Source organism: Montipora capricornis, chromosome 13 (assembly GCF_036669925.1).
Source record: "Montipora capricornis isolate CH-2021 chromosome 13, ASM3666992v2, whole genome shotgun sequence".
Classification (NCBI taxonomy): domain Eukaryota; kingdom Metazoa; phylum Cnidaria; class Anthozoa; order Scleractinia; family Acroporidae; genus Montipora; species Montipora capricornis.
Window position 1 is genome coordinate 16,479,630 of NC_090895.1, and position 5,000 is coordinate 16,484,629.

The window sequence follows — 5,000 nt, forward strand, 5'->3', positions numbered from 1 at the left end:
CTACAGCATTCCAGTCTCTGAAGAATAACAAATAAAAGAGAAGCGAGAAACATTTGCTTCTGGGCTGACGTGTTGATAATTTTCAAGTTCCCTCACAACTTCTTTTCACCACAAGTTTAAGCGTGCGCTCTGAGAATCTGACAGCTTTGTTATACTAAAGTTCGCTGAACTTTATCCCCCTGTTCGGCGGGATTAGTATCTGGATAGGAGCCAAAACAATATACCCCTCAAAACAGAAGCATTGGACCGAAAATTCTATTTTAACGCTAACAAATGCGGACCAAGCAAAGAACTGATTTTGTTAGCTTGCTTTATGCGAAACAAATATTGATGCAAAAGTAAATAAATAGTAATTCAAAGTTTTTGGGAAGAACAGAAGGAAGTTTTCTGGACGGTCGATCGAGAATAAACTATTTTGCCATCAGCAACAACATTTATGATTTTATAACCCCGAATATAAAACGTTACGATCAGCCACAAACATTTTGGGTGATTTTTGCTATTGTACTTTTGGCTGCACAAGTAAAAGCGCAAAATCGAAAGTGACATCGGATTCAGCGGGCGCGGTGATGAAGTTACCGCGGCGTGTTTACTCGCGAAACAGTGAAGCATCTGTGTCAAATGATGGCAAGATACCGGCTTTTTTGTTTTTGTAAGTTTTCTTTTTCTTTCAAGTGTTATAAAGTTTGACAAGAAATGTGCGAATTCAACACAAAGATCAGAATCGCCCAACTCTTCAGGTTGACAGTCAAAACTTTACTCTCCAAGAAGAGGTTATTTATCGCCAGGTAATTCCATCGTTTTGGGGATAGCAGCTACTTTATTATTCATCAGTGTCAGATTTTTTTTGCCGATTTTGGGGGTCATTTTCTTGAAACTCAAGCAAGCTTCCAACAGACCTTTGGTTTTATCAACGGAGTTGATAATGTAAATTGGTCACCGTACAGAGATTCTAAAAGCTGACGTTTCGAGCGTTAGCCCTCGAAACGTCAGCTTTTAGAATCTCTGTACGGTGGCCAATTTACATTATCAACTCCGTTGATAAAACCAAATTTTTGTATACTACTTCCCCACCGACGCAGCACCACAGTTTCTTTAGAAACTACCCCTTCTTCCAACAGACCTGTTCATTTTCGTGACACTATACCACAAAAAATGCTCCCGTATCACATTTCAACACACGTATGCAAATTTGTTAAGCTCGAAAATTACACAACATGATATTAAAGTTCACAAAGGCTGGAAATATCTCGGCCAAATCCTTTTCCAGCGAAAAATTAATTGAAACAAACAACATACTATTAGAGGCAAAAAAACCTTCCTATTTCAATTGCGTGCGTGCAAACAAGAGATGCAACACCAGTAGTTTAATGGGCAAATCTAACACACGAGTCGAGTTACAATACAAGATGGCGACTCGGAAAAAAAACACACACACACAACGAATACGTGAACATGACAAAACTAAGTACCGCTGGCCGGTACTGGCGTAAGCTCTCTTTTCTCATGTAAAAAGGGACAAGGGATATGCGAAGCAAAAAAGGGTTAACGGGAAAGCAGAGAAACAAAACGTCTGTCCTCTTGAAGAACGAGGGACTGATAGACTCAGTGATACTTAAACTATACAAAAAAAGCACGTAACGACGTGACTGTCCCGTCATGGGCATAACGGTTAATTAACAGAGTCAGGCACTAGGTGGCCACAACGGAAAGGCTGACCACACTATGGTTAAGACCAGGCACTCTCAGAAGTCTGTAACATAATCATCGTAACGTGCGGGGCGCTGACGCTGGCGCGCTGAACGCCTCGGCTGGTTGACGCTATCAGAGGGAAGAAACTGCCTCTCTGCGGTGTGGTCTGAGGGGAGGTCCACAGGCTCACTAGTACTTGGTCCCAGTGAAAAGTCAGTGTCTTCTGACTCCGGGACGTGCTGATCCGCCGGTAAAGAAATTGCAGATGGGATCTCTGGTGGGGCAGAAGGAGTGGTTTGTGAAATGGGGTCCTCTTCATCCCCGGAGGAGTCGTCTGGACGTTGAGGAGAGTGTGCTGCTGATAGATCTCCATGGCCAGGAATATGGTAGCACCCCGACTTTTTGATGCGATAGCTGGTGCTACGCAACTGGGAACCGATGAACTTTCTTACGTTACAGAAGGCGCCTTCAACGTTGGTTACCAAATAGCGGTCCCTTGCGCGTTATTTGTTTCTGTCTGAATGAATGTAGAGGAGGTCTCCAACTTCAATGCCGGGAGTAGGGCGAGGTAGGGCCAACGGGGCTTTGGATTTCATGCTGTGAGGATGATTGATAAGTCTTTGATCGTGCTGTTTGGTTATGAGATCTTCGTCGGACATGGGAAGTTGGCGATTGGAGAATTGGTCTCGCTGAGACCACATCTCACGAGAGGACAATCCACGGGAACGGATGCGGGAATTCAAGTTGGCTGTTGCTACTGCTAGGGTAACTTCTTAAACCGCACCGCCAAGGGGGTCTTGGCGAAGTAATTCAATCAATAGCTCTTGTAAAGCCCTTTCCGCCACAGGGTTTTTATTGGGGTTCTTCGGATTTCCAAGTTCGAGGAAGATTCTGTGGTGTTGCAAAAGCTGGTCGTTGACGAGGGACTTGAATCTAGGGGCGGGGTCTGTTCGGATGACAGCGGGAGGGCCGTCTAAAGGACGTAGATGAATGCACAGACGAACCAGGGCGTCACGTAATGTGTGATGGCGCTCATCTTCTATTACCATTGTTGAGGTGTATGACGTTACGGATTCTCTTAGGACCAGTATAAGTTGTCTGGAACGTTTGAGAACGTCAGCGGCAAAGGAGATGCCAACGGCATCTGGCGGCTCACATGAAGACTGTTCTATACGTGCCTGTGGGGTTTGGCTTAAGGCGGCGCAAGAGGTGCAACTCCTAACTACGCGTTCGATGGCCTTCAATCCATGTCTAAGGCAAAGAGGTACCGCTTGGTGACCATTTTAAGCTGGTGGCTTGAGGGGTGGCTCAACTGGATATGCAAGGCAGTCAGCAAGCCATTCAGAACCTGTCTTGGGACAATAATGCATTCCCTAGAGCGAGTAAAGGACTCGTCACGTTTGACTACCAATAAGCCATCCTTGGCGATTGCCGCAAAGTCCAGGTATCGTTTGACATCCTTAACATGGGTGAGCTTTTTTGATGGTCTTGTTCCTTGGACCAGATGAGCATGTGTGTGTCTGAGATCTTTGCACTCTGACTGGATGGCTAACCAAGATGCACGGGTCGTGAAAGGTAATCTCGCATGGCCGTGGAGAATGTCCTGGATAGAAGTTTGGCGAGCCACAGACTCTTGGGTACGGTGAATAAAGGTGCAAACTTAGCAGGTAACGTCTTGGCAAGGGGGGCGTTGCGACTGGCGAAGTCGGACGGCAGAATTGCTGCACCAGATACATGTCTGACGGAGGCCTGGAAACGACTTACGACTGAGAAAAAGGTAGAAACACGTGGGCTTGCGGAAAATTCGCCGCGGCACAGTTTCTCTAACGCTTGGACACAGGTTTTACTATCTGTGAGAATGCATGCGTTGTGTTTGGACTGGATTATGTAAGGACTAAAGTGTTTGGTGGCAGTTGCAATAGAAAGTGCCTCGATCTCACAAGGCAACCAAGGGACTTGTGATCCTCTGAGCTTTGCACTAAAGAAACCGGCGAGATGAGGTTTGTTTCCGCGGGTAACATACAATGTGGCGCCGATACCTGGTGGCCTAACCGCCCCGTCGGTGACTATCCAAAGTAAATCATCGGGTTTCGGAAGGGTGATAGTGCAATTGCTAGATAATGCTAGCTGTGCATCTTTGAATGCAGTGCTGACGTCATCGGACCAGGAAATGGTTTCATTGGACTGTCGCCCGGCCACAATGTCATCCAGTGGGGCCATAAATCTAGAGCAATTTGGTATTACTCTAGCGAGGACCTTGTAGGCACCAATAAACGATCTCATGCGGGCTACTGTCTCTGGTGCTGGACAGGAGGCTAGGGTTGTGATGCGGTGTGGGCTGGCCTGTAAGGTTCCAGACCTCCAGATCCATCCAAGAATGTTGGTAAAAGTAGGATTAACTACAGTCTTGGATGCAGACAGGCGTAAGTCGCATTGGTAAAGGGCCTGGAGGACCTTCTTCCAATTTTCGAGCAGTTCATGCGGGGTGTTTCCACCACAGTAGAGGTCGTCCGCGATTTTGACGACTATTCCCTCCTGTAGCAGGTTTCCGAGGACGCGGCACATGAGCTCTTCCAGTGCTGTTTCCGATCCAGGCATACCCATTGCGGAGCGTACATATACCCTAACCCCTTTGAAAGGTGTGGCGACACCACAGTAATTCATGGAGTCCTGAGATAAGGGGATTTGGTAAAAGGCACTCGTCAAATCAGTGTCTATCAGGTGTTCCCATTGCGCGATGTGGCGTAAAGTGGAATCGACGTCAGGCATTACTGATGGCTGGGGCTTACTATATCGCCCCACATCGGCAAATGCTGTTACCAGGCGGTAACCACCACTTTGTTTCTTCACCAAGAAGGATGGATTCAGATACTCAATGGAAGTGCCGATATCCTCGGGTCGTTTGAATACACCCAGTTCCTCAAGTTGATCAAATTTTTCTAGCAGCTACACTAGCTTGTCTCTGGCATATTGGGGTAGCCGCCCTTTCCTTTGAGGAGGTTCGACTGGGCCCATGTTTACTTGAGTTTCGAAGGACCCTGTGGCACCATTGTATCCCTTGATTCGGGGATCAAAGACCTCGTCGTAGTCATCATAGAGCTCCTGAAATTTGGCTCTGATGTCTGGCGGGAGTGTTTTCTCCGGGTCAAGGCGCACGCTGGAATTGTACCGGATGTCACCAGTAGGGCCACTTGGTCGTGGGCATGGCTCACAGGAGGGTGTTGAGGAGGCTGCGAGGTTAATGGCAGGAGAGAAAACGGGATTCACTTGGCAAAAGTGTTCGTTGCGTTTGAGGAAATGTGGCTCAG

The 5,000-nt window shown here is 47.1% G+C and overlaps 1 pseudogene; it reads right to left on the reverse strand.

Moving 5' to 3' along the window:
* Positions 1-1,745: 1,745 nt before the first annotated feature.
* The window catches only part of LOC138030270 (uncharacterized), a 5,328-nt pseudogene continuing 2,073 nt past the window's right edge, over positions 1,746-5,000 (reverse strand).